The sequence below is a fragment of the Triticum dicoccoides genome, chromosome 4A (assembly GCF_002162155.2).
Source record: "Triticum dicoccoides isolate Atlit2015 ecotype Zavitan chromosome 4A, WEW_v2.0, whole genome shotgun sequence".
NCBI lineage: Eukaryota > Viridiplantae > Streptophyta > Magnoliopsida > Poales > Poaceae > Triticum > Triticum dicoccoides.
In genome coordinates, this window is record NC_041386.1 from 563,097,052 (window position 1) to 563,114,418 (window position 17,367).

The window sequence follows — 17,367 nt, forward strand, 5'->3', positions numbered from 1 at the left end:
TCTTGTATCTTCATAGTCCAACAGTCCGGCCAAAGGATATAGTCTGGCTGTCCGGAGACCCCCTAATCCAGGACTCCCTCACTATCTCTTGAGCACTGCGTTGGTTTTCCCTTGAAGAGGAAAGGGTGATGCAGTAAAGCAACGTAAGTATTTCCCTCAGTTTTTGAGAACCAAGGTATCAATCCAGTAGGAGGCCACGCATGAGTCCCTCGCACCTACACAAACAAATAAATCCTCACAACCAACGCGATAAGGGGTTGTCAATCCCTACACAGTCACTTACGAGAGTGAGATCTGATAGATATGATAAGATAATATTTTTGGTATTTTTATGATAAAGATGCAAAGTAAAATAAAAGGCAATGAAAATAGCTGAGTGTTGGAAGATTAATATGATGGAAAATAGACCCGGTGGCCATAGGTTTCACTAGTGGCTTCTCTCAAGAGCATAAGTATTACGGTGGGTGAACAAATTACTGTTGAGCAATTGACAGAATTGAGCATAGTTATGAGGATATCTATATATGATCATGTATATAGGCATCACGTCCGAGACAAGTAGACCGACTCCTGCCTGCATCTACTACTATTACTCCACACATTGACCGCTATCCAACATGCATCTAGAGTATTAAGTTCATACGAACAGAGTAACGCTTTAAGCAAGATGCCATGATGTAGAGGGATAAACTCATGCAATATGATATAAACCCCATCTTGTTATCCTAGATGTCGACAATACAATACGTGCCTTGCTGCCCCTATTGTCACTGGGAAAGGACACCGCAAGATTGAACCCAAAGCTAAGCACTTCTCCCATTGCAAGAAAGATCAATCTAGTAGGCCCAACCAAACTGATAATTCGAAGAGACTTGCAAAGATAACAAATCATACATAAAAGAATTCAGAGAATATTCAAATATTGTTCATAGATAAACTTGATCATAAACCCACATTCATCGGTCTCAACAAACACACCGCAAAAGAAGGTTACATCAAACAGATCTCCACGAGAGGGGGGGAGAACATTGTATTGACATCCAAAAAGAGAGAAGAAGCCATCTAGCTAATAACTATGGACCCATAGGTATGAAGTAAACTACTCACACTTCATCGGAGGGGCTATGGTGTTGATGTAGAAGCCCTCCGTGAACGATGCCCCCTCCGGCGGAGCTCCGAAAAAGGCCCCAAGATGGGATCTCATGGATATAGAAAGTTACGGGGGTGGAATTAGGGTTTTGGCTCCGTATCTGGTAGTTTTGGGGTACGTAGGTGTAACGCCCTCGATGCGGCTATATCTCCCACGTGTCGAAGCACGACTTAGAGGCATAACCGCATTTAAAGCAATGTCGCAAGTGAGGTAACCTTCACACAACCCATGTAATACATAAGGGAAAGATATACATAGTTGGCTTACAATCGCCACTTCACACAAATATATGAATAAAGCATTACATCAACCAGATACAATCAAGGTCCGACTACGGAACCAAAATAAAAGAAGACTACCCCAAATGCTACACAGATCCCCGATCGTCCCAACTGGGCTCCACTACTGATCAAGTAGATCGAAACAAGACAAAGGACAAGATCTTCATCGAGCTCCTCCTTGAGCTTGGTTGCGTCATCTCCATGGTATCCTCGGCATCTGCAAGCTGGTTTTGGAAGTATCTGTGAGTCACGGGGACTCAGCAATCTCACACCCTCGCGATCAAGACTATTTAAGCTTATAGGAAGGGTAAAAGGTATGATGGGGGGCTGCAGCAAGCGACTAGCATATATGGTGGCTAACATACGCAAATGAGAGCGAGAAGAGAAGGCAAAAGCACGGTCGAACAACTATGATCAAGAAGTGATCCTAGAACAACCTACGTCAAGCATTACTCCAACACCGTGTTCACTTCCCGGACCCCGCCGAGAAGAGACCATCACGATAACACACGCGGTTGGTGCATTTTAATTAAGGTAAACTACAGGTTTTCTACAACCGGACATTAACAAATTCCCATCTGCCCATAACCGCGGGCATGGCTTTCGGAAGTTCAAATCCCTGCAGGGGTGTCCCAATTTAGCCCATCACAAGCTCTTACGGTCAATGAAGGATATTCCTTCTAGCGGGAAGACCCGATCAGACTCGGAATCCCGGTTACAAGACATTTCGACAATGGTAAAACAAGACCAGCAAAGCCGCCTGATGCACCGACAAATCCCGATAGGAGCTGCACATATCTCGTTCTCAGGGCACACCGGATAAGTCAAGCTACGAGTAAAACCAACCCTCGAGTTACCCCGAGGTGGCCCCGCAGGCTGCCCGTTTCGGACCAACACTCAGAGGAGCACTGGCCTGGGGGGTTTAAAATAAAGATGACCCTCGGGCTCGCGAAAACACAAGGGAAGGTTATAGGTTGTTAGTGCAAATGGTAAAACCAAGGTTGGGCCTTCCTGGAGGAGTTTTATTCAAGGCGAACTGTCAAGGGGTTCCCATTATAACCCAACCGCGTAAGGAACGCAAAATCCGGGAACATAACACCGATATGACAGAAACTAGGGCGGCAAGAGTGGAACAAAACACCAGGCATAAGGCCGAGCCTTCCACCCTTTACCAAGTATATAGATGCATTAATTAAATAAGAGATATTGCGATATCCCAACAAGTAAACATGTTCCAACAAGGAACAACATCTCCATGTTCCAACAAGGAATAAACTTCAATCTTCACCTGCAACTAACAACACTATAAGAGGGGCTGAGCAAAGCGGTAACATAGCCAAACAACAGTTTGCTAGGACAAGGTGGGTTAGAGGATTGGTTCAACAATATGGGTGGCATGATAAGCAAGTGGTAGGTATCGCAGCATAGGCATAGCAAAAGAGCGAGCAACTAAGCAAGCAAAGATAGAAGTGATTTCGAGGGTATGGTCATCTTGCCTGAAATCCCGCAAGGAAGAAGAACGAGTCCATGAAGAAGATAAACGGACGTTGTCGAACGAATCCTCACCACACGATGTTACCGGATTACCGAGACGAAGCAACACCGGAAAGAAGCACACAACATAGTAAACAACCACCACATAAGCATGGCACGATGCGCAAACAAGTATGATGCATGTCCAGTTTAATGAGGCATGGCATGGCAAAGTGCACAAACAACCCTACAAATTAAGTGGAGCTCAATATGCAACGAGTTGCATATTGATGAAACACCACGACAATTATTTAGTTCTCTCTCGTTTAGGTACCCAACAATATTAAATGTTGATTAACATGGCAAGAGGCGAGGCATAACAAAACTACACCATCTAAACAATTTAAATGGGGCCGGATATAACAAATAACGAATCCGGTAAATCCCCATATGCATATATTAGGTTAGGTCCTGTTCTGCCCTAAACCATATTTTAGGGTTGTTAAACATGCAAAACAAGTACACCATGTTAAACTAGGCATTTTTCTACCCCATTTACATATAAAGTTTATTAAATTCCGAGTTACGGTTATTTAGCTATGAAATAAATCATTTTAGCATGGCATAGGAGAAAATTTAAACAAACAACATTTTAAACATTTTAAACATAGATGAAAGTTGCATATTATTAAACTAGATGAAAATCTAAGCAAGTTTCATATTAAGTTTGTTTTAATCCGATGCACGGTTATTTACTTGTGAGCAAATTAAAATAATGGCATCCTCCTATAATTATGCATGCACATGATGACATGACAAGATGCAACACGCAAGCGAATGACAATGCAACAACAGCGAATAACTGGAGGACACCTGGCACATCGGTCTCAGGGCGTTGCAACACTCCACCACTATGAGAGGATCTCGTCCCGAGATCTAGAATGGCACCGGAGGGAAAAGGAAGAGGAAGAGAGGAGGTAAAACTAAGTTGCTTCTTTGACAAACGAGTGAAACCAAAGAACCATGCGAGGCTGAACAAAAAGGAAAAGAGGAATGCCCCGAAGATGAACAAAATTGAAAACACTCCATTGGAAAAGAGGAACAATGAACATTACGGAAAACTTGAGATTGTAGAGCTAAGAATGACGAGCGCAAAGGACAAGAAGGAATCGAAACCACTCTGGTTGAAATGAGGTAAACAAAGATCAAGAAGAATAAACATGGGCAGAACTCCGGTTGAAAAGTGATATGAAGCTTGATAAGATGAAAAGAACTTGAGAAAAAAAAGACAGAACACTCCGGTTAAATGGGTAAGCAAAGAAAGAAGCATGAACTTGACAAAACAAGATGATGGGTTGAAAAGAGCAACATCGCAATGCCTCCGGAAGGAAGAAATAGAAGATAGATAATTGAAATAAAATAATGGGGAAGAAAATGCCAAGTTGTGCCACAATTGAGCTTGAAAAGGCATCCTTAGGAGAATGGTCGAACGGAGTTGTAGGAAAACCAACAATGAAAAGATAAGCTTGTAGTGGGCTTATGGAGAATATCTCAAAACTATGAGGTGAAATTCTGCCACTCACGGATAAGATTTGATTGGATTTGTATGTCACGGAGACGAGAAACTATTTCACCGGAAGGATAAATGAAGAACTTGGATCATTTATAAGCACCACAAATAGCAACAATTCTTAGGGAAGGCTTTAGGTGCAACATGACGCAAGATAACTCCAACGAATAGATTGGTGGATTTAAGATATTTCATTCTTAACAACAAGTGAATCATGAAACATGAACTCAAGTTATCAAGAATGACATAATACCACCTCCAATGATATGGAAGAAAGAATTGCACTCCGGATTGCAAGATGAAGAAAAACTTGAGCTCCTCTGAAAAGAATCTTGATGAACACTTCGAGAAGGAATTAAATCCTTGATAAACCATCATGCAGAACCTTCATGAAGAACTCCGTTAAGCAAAAGAATGATCAAACGGAAGGAAAGAGAAGTTGAAAACACAAGGTGAATCCTTGTACCGATTTAGATGAATCTCCGTGGTGAAATAATTGAGAGAACTTGGAACTCCGGGAAAAAGAGAAGATGAAACAATTGAATTCAGGAATTTGATGGACCTCCGGAATAAGGAATTAATCACTAGGAAGAAACAAGAATAAGAATTACGTCATGCTTATCCTTCATCAATTTAAATTGATGACGAGCAAACGGATTTGGCATACTACTTATTCTCGTTGAAAAGGATTAAGAGAGATACCGATAACTTGATAAGGTCTTCAACGAAACACCGGTAGGATTGAAAAGAACGAAAGAATTGATATGATAACCATGGAAGAGAAACTTGAGCAAACCACCGTAAGAATTGAAAAAGAACGAAGAAAAGTTAAATAAACACCGGGAAGAATTAGAGAACGAATCAGGATACTTGAGGGAATTTGATACATGAGAACGAAAGGATCACGACTGATTAGAGAATATTTGAATGATGCACCGGTAAGATTGGAGGATGATAACTGAAAGCTGAGAAAGGAAAAAAACCTGAAATGATGGACTCCGGCTACTCAAACTGAGAAGACTCTTGAATTGCTCCGGATGGGTGAAAAGAAATCTCACAATCAAAACCAATTATGAGAGGATGGCAGCAAACTAAAACCATGAATCTTGAAGAGAATGGAGCAAGATTAAGAGGAAAAATCTTCTTCGGTCTTCAAATGTAGAGAATGACGATGAGAAACACCACCAAGAATTATCGAGATACTCCGGAATAAAGAAGAATGGAAAAGTTGGACCAACGATGAAAAGATTTTTAAAGATCTTGGAGAAAGGCATTTGACTGATGATAATTCATACTTACATCAAACTTCAAAAGAATTTAGGATAGCTCCGGGAAAAATAGAAGAGTCAGGTAAGATCCTGGGAAAGACCTATGGGTTAGGGCCCACTCAAAAGATACACTGTAGAACAATTTAAAAGAGAGAATGCACCGGTTGAATTAAATGGCTAGAATGAGATAACAACCTCGAAATAGGTTGAACGGATCTTGAATGACAAGATGAGCCTTTTGAGAAAGCTTGAGCACGCCAGAACAAATGAATAGCGAGAAGTGAATTATTATGAGGTGCACCGGTATGAGAAGGCATTGAAATGAGGAAAGGGTAAGATCAACAAAGCTTGACTTGAAACCACCGGAGAAGATAAAAGAAACGAAGAATGATGAACTAGAAGCTCCGTTAGTATCTTCATGAGAATCACTGGATAAGAACATTGAAGGAAAAGAATGGAGAGGCTTCACATCAATAAGATGGATACTCTATTAAGAAATCTGAGTCCTTGAAGAAAAACAAGGGAGGGAGGGCGGGAAAAACAAAGGCAACTTGGAGATGGATGAAACAAACAACATTGAGAAGAACTGATAATTGATCTTGCGAATGTTGAAGTGATCGGATCCACTTGAAGATAGACACACCGGTAGAACAATATTGGCATAACAATCTCGATTATCGAGAAGGATTAGTATTCACATCGGAGTATGAGAACACCATTTGGGGAAGGTATGGAATCAACACTTGACATTGAAGCAACTCGAATACCACAACTCCAAACAAAAACAAAGGATTGGCTTGCAGAATAAGCCGGAACAAACATATGATAGAGATTTCATCCGAAGTTTTCGTGGTGGGGCCTACACGGGCTCGATCGTACAGCACCATCATGTACAAGGCAGTGCACATGACATACGAAGCGTCCCTGAGTCGGCATAGCCAAGGACTCTTTAAGACACAACGAGACCACTGTAAAACCAACCGTGAATAGGCGGACCACTAGACATCGAACCCCAATTTCATATCCTATATCCGTCGGAAAGATATCCTAAGAGCTACTTGAATTCCCACTTATAAACTCCCGAAATTTTCCGGTTATGCAATCAGGTGTTGGGGATACAGGGGAAGCATAATATCTCACCCAAAACTAGCAAATCCTACATCCAGCTGTATCCATCCTTCAACACATAACCAAGAAACCTTCGGAAATCGTTTACCTCAACCTTCGAAAAGCATCCGTTATACGAGTTATGGCAATACTCCCGAACTCCTGCCCCAGTAATGGGTGGTGTCGAGGTTATCTCACCAACAACTGCATAAAAGAGATTTTCGATGTCGGCGAAACTAAATTCAGGTATTCCAGAACTGCAACGATAAAATTCTGACGACAACACCTCGGAGCTCAACTCCCCGGGACACTGCCACAACCCCTAAATGACAGGAGGCACCAAGAACAATGTTCTCGTCACAAAACCATCGGAACGATTCCAAGATACCCGCGTGATCCTAAAAATTTTTTTAGTGAAATTTGAGAAGAGAAGAGTCAAAACTCTACGTCAGGAGGCCTCACCAGAGCGACGAAGGGACTGAGGAGTAAAAAGAATTCCTAACTCTCCAATATACATAATCCTAAATGACTCAAAACATTTTTCTACTCTCAACACCGCCAGCTATTTGATCAAGCAGGGGGCTCCTAAGGTCGGGGAAGGCTCTGATACCAACTTGTAACGCCCTCGATGCGGCTATATCGCCCACGTGTCGAAGCACGACTTAGAGGCATAACCGCATTGAAAGCAATGTCGCAAGTGAGGTAAACTTCACACAACCCATGTAATACATAAGGGAAAGAGATACATAGTTGGCTTACAATCGCCACTTCACACAAATACATGAATAAAGCATTACATCAACCAGATACAATCAAGGTCCGACTATGGAACCAAAATAAAAGAAAACTACCCCAAATGCTACACAGATCCCCGATCGTCCCAACTGGGCTCCACTACTGATCAACTAGATCGAAACAAGACAAAGGACAAGATCTTCATCGAGCTCCTCCTTGAGCTTGGTTGCGTCATCTGCACGGTATCCTCGGCACCTGCAAGCTGGTTTTGGAAGTATCTATGAGTCACGGGGACTCAGTAATCTCACACCCTTGCGATCAAGACTATTTAAGCTTATAGGAAGGGTAAAAGGTATGATGTGGGGCTGCAGCAAGCGACTAGCATATATGGTGGCTAACATACGCAAATGAGAGCGAGAAGAGAAGGCAAAAGCACGGTCGAACAACTATGATCAAGAAGTGATCCTAGAACAACCTATGTCAAGCATTACTCCAACACCATGTTCACTTCCCAGACCCCGCCGAGAAGAGACCATCATGGTAACACACGTGGTTGGTGCATTTTAATTAAGGTAAACTTCAGGTTTTCTACAACCGGACATTAACAAATTCCCATCTGCCCATAACCGCGGGCACGGCTTTCGAAAGTTCAAATCCCTGTAGGGGTGTCCCAACTTAGCCCATCACAAGCTCTCACGGTCAACGAAGGATATTCCTTCTAGCGGGAAGACCCGATCAAACTCGGAATCCCGGTTACAAGACATTTCGACAATGGTAAAACAAGACCAGCAAAGCCGCCCGATGCGCCGACAAATCCCGATAGGAGCTGCATATATCTCATTCTCAGGGCACACCGGATAGGTCAAGCTACGAGTAAAACCAACCCTCGAGTTGCCCCGAGGTGGCCCCGCAGGCTACCCGTTTCGGACCAACACTCAGAGGAGCACTAGCCCGGGAGGGTTTAAAATAAAGATGACCCTCGGGCTCGCGAAAACCCAAGGGAAGGTTATAGGTTGTTAGTGCAAATGGTAAAACCAAGGTTGGGCCTTGCTGGAGGAGTTTTATTCAAGGCGAACTGTCAAGGGGTTCCCATTATAACCCAACTGCGTAAGGAACGCAAAATCCGGGAACATAACACCGATATGACGGAAACTAGGGCGGCAAGAGTGGAACAAAACATCAGGCATAAGGCCGAGCCTTCCACCCTTTACCAAGTATATAGATGCATTAATTAAATAAGAGATATTGTGATATCCCAACAAGTAAACATGTTCCAACAAGGAACAACATCTCCATGTTCCAACAAGGAACAAACTTCAATCTTCACCTACAACTAACAACGCTATAAGAGGGGCTGAGCAAAGCGGTAACATAGCCAAATAACGGTTTGCTAGGACAAGGTGGGTTAGAGGCTTGGTTCAACAATATGGGTGGCTTGATAAGCAAGTGGTAGGTATCGCAGCATAGGCATAGCAAAAGAGCGAGCAACTAAGCAAGCAAATATAGAAGTGATTTCGAGGGTATGGTCATCTTGCCTGAAATCCCGCAAGGAAGAAGAACGAGTCCATGAAGAAGATAAACGGACGTTGTCGAACGAATCCTCACAACACGACGTTACCGGATTACCGAGACGAAGCAACACCAGAAAGAAGCACACAACATAGTAAACAACCACCACATAAGCATGGAACGATGCGCAAACAAGTATGATGCATGTCTAGTTTAATGAGGCATGGCATGGCAAAGTGCACAAACAACCCTACAAATTAAGTGGAGCTCAATATACAACGAGTTGCATATTGACGAAACACCACGATAATTATTTAGTTCTCTCTCATTTAGGTACCCAACAATATTAAATGTTGATTAACATGGCAAGAGATGAGGCATAACAAAACTACACCATCTAAACAATTTAAGTGGGGCCGGATATAACAAATAAAGAATCCGGTAAATCCCCATATGCATATATTAGGTTAGGTCCTGTTCTGCCCTAAACCATATTTTGGGGTTGTTAAACATGCAAAACAAGTACACCATGTTAAACTAGGCATTTTTCTACCCCATTTACATATAAAGTTTATTAAATTCCGAGTTACGGTTATTTAGCTATGAAATAAATCATTTTAGCATGGCATAGGAGCAAATTTAAACAAACAACATTTTAAACATTTTAAACATAGGTGAAAGTTGCATATTATTAAACTATATGAAAATCTAAGCAAGTTTCATATTAAGTTTGTTTTAATCCGATGCACGGTTATTTACTTGTGAGCAAATTAAAATAATGGCATCCTCCTGTAATTATGCATGCACATGATGACATGACAAGATGCAACACGCAAGCGAATGACAATGCAACAACAGCGAATAACTGGAGGACACCTGGCACATCGGTCTCGGGGCGTTACAGTAGGTATATATAGGAGGAAGGAGTACGTCGGTGGAGCAACATGGGGCCCACGAGGATGGAGGGCACGCCTGGGGGGTAGGCGCGCCCCCTACCTCGTGCCCTCCTGGTTGATGTCTTGATGTAGGGTCTAAGTCCTATGGATCACATTCGTTCCGAAAATCACGTTCCCGAAGGTTTCATTCCGTTTGGACTCCGTTTGATATTCTTTTTCTGCGACACTCTGAAATAGGCAAAAAAACGGCAATTCTGGGCTGGGCCTCCGGTTAATAGGTTAGTCCCAAAAATAATATAAAAGTGTATAATAAAGCCCAATAATGTCCAAAACAGAATATAATATAGCATGGAACAATAAAAAATTATATATACGTTGGAGACGTATCAATCATGACCGTCAAGTTGCCTAATGTCACCTACGAAGTTGGTTTTGATGAAGTTTTTTTTCTCAAGAAACTTTGCTGTCACAAAGGGGCAACGTTTGTACTACAATAGGCAACTTTCGGTTAGGTTGTGTATCATGATCACCTATCATCTTGATGTTTTTTTGAGTTGGCTATGATGACTATAAAATTGCCTAACATCACCTATAATTTTCCTAGCATCAACTATGAAGTTGCTTTCGACGAACTTTTTTTCTCGAGCAACTTTGGTGCCACGGATAGACAACTTTCGTACTACATTAGGCAACTTTCGTACTATAGTAGGCAATTTTCTGTTAGTTTGTATATCATGGTCATCTATCATCTCGTTGTTCTTTTGAGTTGGCTATGAGGACTATCAAATTGCCTAGCATCACCTATAAGTTGCCTAGCGTCAACTATGAAGTTGTTTTCAACGAACTTTTTCTCTCAAGAAACTTTGGTGCCACGGAGAGGAAAATTTTGTACTACGGTAGGTAACTTTTGGTTAGGTTGTGTATCATGGTCATCTACAATGACTATCAAATTGCCTAAGATCACTTGTAAATTGTCTACCATGACTACCTACCAACTTTGGTGTTACATGATGCACCTTGTTGTTAGATTGCCTAGCATAACTACCTATAAACTCAATGCTCTTATAAAGTTGGTTATCATGGCCGTCAATTTGCTTAGCGTCACCAATGAAATTGCGTTTGATGAAAAAATCTCAATCAACTTTCTTGCCATGGAGAGGCAACTTTATTACAATAAGGAACTTTCACTTAAGTTGTGTATCATGGTCATCTATCATCTCAATGTTCTTTTGAGTTGGCTACGATGACTACCAAGTTACCTACCATCACCTATAGTTGCCTACCAAGCTTCGTACCATCACTTTTGACTAATTAACTAGTAGAACACATTATACAATACAGTTGCTTCTGTGCGGCACTAAAGCTATCTTCCATAAACAAGAAAGTTGCTTTGAAAGTGGTGCAAAATTTATCACCCCGCATAACTTGGCCTCTTTCCCTGGATAGAAGTGGTGCGAAGTTGTCAACCGCCCGAGCAACTTAGCGCTTGTCCATGTCTTTGGAAACTCGCGCCTGCCTCTCTGGCAAGTGGCCCTTGACCATATTTTCGTGTTTTTTTGTGTCAGGTTGGTTGCCACACTCAACCTATCTCCCAATATGTGCTTCTCTCGCGCGTGCCCATGCCCCGACGTCACCACCCACCATCACCAACCTCGAAATCCCACCATCAGCCAAATCGTCAATTCGCCTCCTCCAATCCATAGGCGATTCGACCCAACCCGCCTCCCTCTCTTGTCAGGTCTCGAGAGTGGATCTCTAGGCAAGTCACGCGAGCATCTCTATCATCTACCTACCATGTGTTGAGCTAGTTTTTGTGTGAAAAAACACAATGCTCTTGGGGGTGGATCTCTAGGAAACTTGCGCCAGCATCTCTAGCAACTACTTATCACATGTTGGGCAAGTTTTTGGTGAAATCACATCACTCACGGGAGTAGATCTTTAGGCAACTCACGTCACTATCTCCCGCAACTAACTATCGTGTGTTGGGCATGTTTTGGGCACTTTCCTCCATAAACTCCTATTTAACCTCCCCATGGAACCTCAGTCCACCTCGTCTCTTTGCATGTCGCGTTCATCGACTCCCCCAAAGCCACGAAGGCCCAACCCCCGATCCACAAAACAAGCAATATGTCCCAACCCCCTGGATCTCACACACGGTTCGCGGGCCAAACACCGGTCCAACCCATGACTTTACACACGGGTGGCGCTCCTGCTTCGCTCGGCTCACAGGAGCGGATCTCTAGGTAACTCACGCCAGCATCTCTAGCACCTACCTATCATGCATTGGGCGAGCTTTCGCACACGCGTCTCTGGCAACTATGGGGTTTCTCGATGTTGGTCACCTTAGTGGCCATGTAGGAATGGACGACGAGGTAGTTTAGTGTCTCTTGCATGACAGCGAACATGGAAGAGCGGCGTAGGATTGCACGACCGCTTTTGTCGCCAGAGAACACTCGGACAGGGATTGGCTCCTCTCATGTGGCGCCACCATGGGGAAGGAGGTGAGCTTATGGCATGATCTGTGGTGGGTACCTTAGCGTCTCTTGTACGCACACTAGACACGTAAGAGCGGCATCTGATGGCACGACTGTGTGTCGGTGGAGAAGAACCACGCGGGGCTGAAAAATAGGCAACTTTGCAGTATTGTAGGCTACTTAGAGACAATGGTAGGTAACTAAGCATCAACTGGTAGACAGCTTACCTCATTGCGGTAGGAAAAATGAGGAGATTTTTAGACAAAATTACTTGTACATGTTGTAATGCAATGAAGCTTGCTTCTGTGCACCATCAAAGCTGCCTTCCATCGCAGAAAAGTTACTTTGGATTCGACTGTAGTGTTTCCTTGATTTTCCATGACCATGTAGCGCACGTAGTATTGTTGGTGAGCTTCGGCCGGTATCGTCTCGTCAGTTCGGTCCTTGACTGTATCCAACTCATGTTTTCTTAGCGCCGCCATGGGGAAGGGTTGTCGTGGTGTTTTCTAAGCCTTGTAATGATGTGCAAATGATGTAAACCATCTAACATTGAAAAAGAACATGTAAAGGATATAGAGGTTGATCAATCGCTTCCGTGCTTCAGAAAAAGATGTCAAAGGAGTGCAAAGGATGCAAAGATTGTAGAATGTGGACGATGTACTGTTGTTCTCATGTGCTTGCTTTGGAGTGAGCCAGGAACACAGCACACGCACAGGTGCGTGATGCGGCACTCGAGCAAGCCGTCGCAGGTGTAGCTGCTGGACGCCATCTGCGCCAAGGACCCGAACCAGTCCTGCTTCCCGCACGAGTCCTTCGGGGTTACCGCCGCGCCATATCCGAGACCACACTATTGGAACACCGCCCGCAGCGCGGCCGTTGCGAGAGGAGGCGACAGATCAGCCCTTGGTGTCGGCGGACAACACGGACGAGCCGCCGCGGGCTGACCTGAGCACCAGGTTGTTGGGGAACGTAGCAGAAATTTAAAATTTTCTACGCATCACCAAGATAAATCTATGGAGTAATCTAGCAACAAGGGGAAGGGGAGTGCATCTACATACCCTTGTAGATCGCTAAGCGGAAGCGTTCAAGTGAACGGGGTTGATGGAGTTGTACTCGTCGTGATCCAAATCACCGATGATCCTAGTGCCGAACGGACGGCACCTCCGCGTTCAACACACGTATAGCCCGGTGACGTCTCCTACGCCTTGATCCAGCAAGGGGAGAAGGAGAGGTTGGGGAAGACTCCATCCAGCAGCAGCACGACGGCATGGTGGTGAAGGAGGAGCGTGGTAATCCTGCAGGGCTTCGCCAAGCACCGTAGGAGAAGAGGAGGACTTGGGAGAGAGGGAGGGCTGCGCCAGAACTTGGGTGTGGCTGCCCTTCCAACCCCCACATATATATAGGGGCAAGGGAGAGGGGGGCCGGCCCCCTCAGATCCAATCTGAGAAGTGGGCGGCGGCCAAGGGGGGTTGCCTTGCCCCCCAAGGCAAGGGGGGCGCCCCCCCTTTATGGTTCCCCCAAACCCTAGGCGCATGGGCCCTAGGGGGAGGTGCCCAGCCCACTAAGGGGCTGGTCCCTCTCCACATACAGCCCATAGGGCCCTCCGGGGCAGGTGGACCCTCCCGGTGGACCCCCAGAACCCCTCCGGTGGTCCCGGTACAATACCGGTAACCCCCGAATTATTCCGGTGACCGTATGATGACTTCCCATATATAAATCTTTACCTCCGGACCATTCCGGAACTCCTCGTGACGTCCGGGATCTCATCCGGAACTCCGAACAACATTCGGTAACCACATACATATATTCCCTATAACCCTAGCGTCATCGAACCTTAAGTGTGTAGACCCTACGGGCTCGGGAGTCATGCAGACATGGCCGAGACAACTCTCCGGTAAATAACCAATAGCGGGATCTGGATACCCATATTGGCTCCCACATGCTTCACGATGATCTCATTGGATGAACCACGATGTCAAGGATTCAATCAATCCCGTATACAATTCCCTTTGTCCATCGGTACGATACTTGCCCGAGATTCGATCGTCGGTACCCCGATACCTTGTTCAATCTCGTTACCGGCAAGTCTCTTTACTCGTTCCGTAACACATCATCCCGTGATCAACTCCTTGATCACATTATGCACATTATGATGATGTCCTACCGAGTGGGCCCAGAGATACCTCTCCGTTTACACAGAGTGACAAATCCGAGTCTCGATTTGTGCCAACCCAACAGACACTTTCGGAGATACCTGTAGTGAACCTTTATAGCCACCCAGTTACGTTGTGACGTTTGGTACACCCAAAGCATTCCTACGGTATCCGGGAGTTGCACAATCTCATGGTCTAAGGAAATGATACTTGACATTAGAAAAGCTTTAGCATACGAACTACACGATCTTTGTGCTAGGCTTAGGATTGGGTCTTGTCCATCACATCATTATCCTAATGATGTGATCCCGTTATCAACGACATCCAATGTCCATGGTCAAGAAACCGTAACCATCTATTGATCAACGAGCTAGTCAACTAGAGGCTTACTAGGGACATGGTGTTGTCTATGTATCCACACATGTATCTGAGTTTCCTATCAATACAATTCTAGCATGGATAATAAACGATTATCATGAACAATGAAATATAATATAATAATAACTAATTTATTATTGCCTCTAGGGCATATTTCCAACATAGGTCGCCCTCCAGCGTGGGCTCCATGGTGGCCTTCACCGATGGACCGGGGCGGTTGGCTGATCCAAGCTCCAGATCCTAAAAAGAGGGGGGAAGAGAGGAGACGGCAGCTCAGCTGCTCTATATCCACCGCCGACCGGCTTGCCAGGCTCCTCTGGTCTGCCACCTCCCCCTCGACCTTCCGGGCATCGTCGCCGGCGCTCCTCTGCTTCTTCGCCATCTCTGCTCGACGGGGAAAACGGGATTGGGCTAGTGTTTTTGACAGCACTTTTTAGAATTTGGGAATCAATTTACTTATCGCACAAACACTCTCATTCCTCCAAATTCTTGTGCTAATGAACACACCCCGCAAGAAGAAACGCCCAGAAATTCCCAAGACGTACGTCGCTGTCATCCCCGACATTTCACTGCCAGCCGGCCGCTCTCTTCCTCTGTTTCCCCCGCCGTGTCTCTTGTCCTCTTCTTCCTCCCTCCCTCCCTCCCCTGAACCTAGTTACAAGAGCAAGCAGCTTGCGTCGCTAGCTCTGTGATCTGAGTAACACAGCCGACATGCTGAGGCTACTGGTCATTTGGGCAGCGATCTTGGGCTCCTGCCATGGGCAGTCCGAAGTGTCCCGGAGGAACAGCCGCCTGAGGGTGATGTCACCGCCGGAGCTCGAGGGCACATACGGCTGTGCCAGTACCGACTTCGGTTTCCCGCAGCACGCTGGCTCCATGACTGGCGTGGTCGTCTACCCAAGGCGCAACAGGATGGCCTGCATGAACTTCGATGACTTTGGCATCTCTCTCCGTTCTCGCCCAGCCGGCGCGCTTCCTGTTATCTTGCTCGTCGACACCGGAGGTACATAAGAAATGAATTTGTCCTCCTTTTCATACTCCTATATCTGATGATAAATTTCGTATTCTCTACCGCCGATATCCTTAATTTCACGGTACTGCCTTTATCCGGATTTATATGTTAGGCATGGGTTTTTTAGGTCTTCAATTTGACTAGCGAGCATTTGTGCCTACAAATATCATTAGATTTTTGCGGCATACTACACATGGTTTATTAGTAGAATTAAATACCTACAAATGTGTATCCAAATTATAAACCCAGACGAAGTGATACTATTTTTTATATTAAAGGCATCTCCAACGCCGACCTTCAAACCTCCCGCATCCGTTCAGACCGTACTATCATGATCCGTGATGCGGTCCAGATGTTCCCGCAAAGCGGAGACAAATGTGAGGGGCTTTGTGGGAGTCCGGACCGCTGCCATCCCCGTTTCTGACCGTCCTGGTCCACCCATAACCCCTCCTCTCTCCCGTGCGTGCTTACCGCCCGGCGCCGGCTGCTCGCATTCATGCCGCTGTAGAGCGCGCCGCTTCACATTGAAGACGGCTTAGGGCGAACGTGGCATCTCACTCCCTCCACCATTGAAGCGGCATGCCAGCCGTGGGCGTCGTCCGTCACACGCCCGGCTGAACACGCCTCCTCGCCACATTCAAACGCCTTCAATAAACCCGCGTGGAAATCTACTCCGGCCACACGTCATTCACGAGTGGACTGGCATTAAACACAACGTCGGGTAAACTCCTCCCGTCCACCCTCTCTTTAAACGAGGCCAGACGCCGGGTAAGAATCGCATCATTCCGTCGCTCCCCATCTCCTCCTTCCACCATTTTCTCCCCCTTTCGATGGCATCCGGCGAGCTGGAAGAGCAGTTCTCCTACATAAAAGCCGGCTGGATGGCCAACCGAGCTAGCCGGATACGAGCAAGGCAGCTTGCTGCTCCACCTCCCTCGCCTAGCCCGACGGAGCAAGTTGCCACCCTAAGCCGGCGTGTAGTTCAACACCTTGCCACTCCAAGCCAGCTCGCAGAGGAGTGGCGAGTTGCTCCAGGCCGACACAACGGGGAGCACGGCGGCACGGGCATCGTCGTGTCGTACCGCGCCTCCTGTGCATGTGACCGCGCCATCCGTTGTCAACGCGTGCGTAACCACGCCCTGCCAACAGAGAAAGAAGTCGGCTGCGCGAAGATCGATGAGTCGGTGGCCAGTGCATCCGCGCCCGTCAATATCGAGGGAAAGTAGAACACTGGAGGTCGTCGCCGCTTGGGTCTTGGGAAGGCCACAGCCGGCGTGTTGCCGAGTTGCACAGCTAGCGACTTGCTCGGTTCTTCAGCGTAGACCATCATAGACCCCCACTTGGGCTCCACTGAAACGGAG

General features: G+C 45.6%; 1 pseudogene; it reads left to right on the forward strand.

The window, feature by feature from the left end:
* The first annotated feature begins 15,705 nt into the window (after positions 1-15,705).
* The window catches only part of LOC119283656, a 9,877-nt pseudogene continuing 8,215 nt past the window's right edge, over positions 15,706-17,367 (forward strand).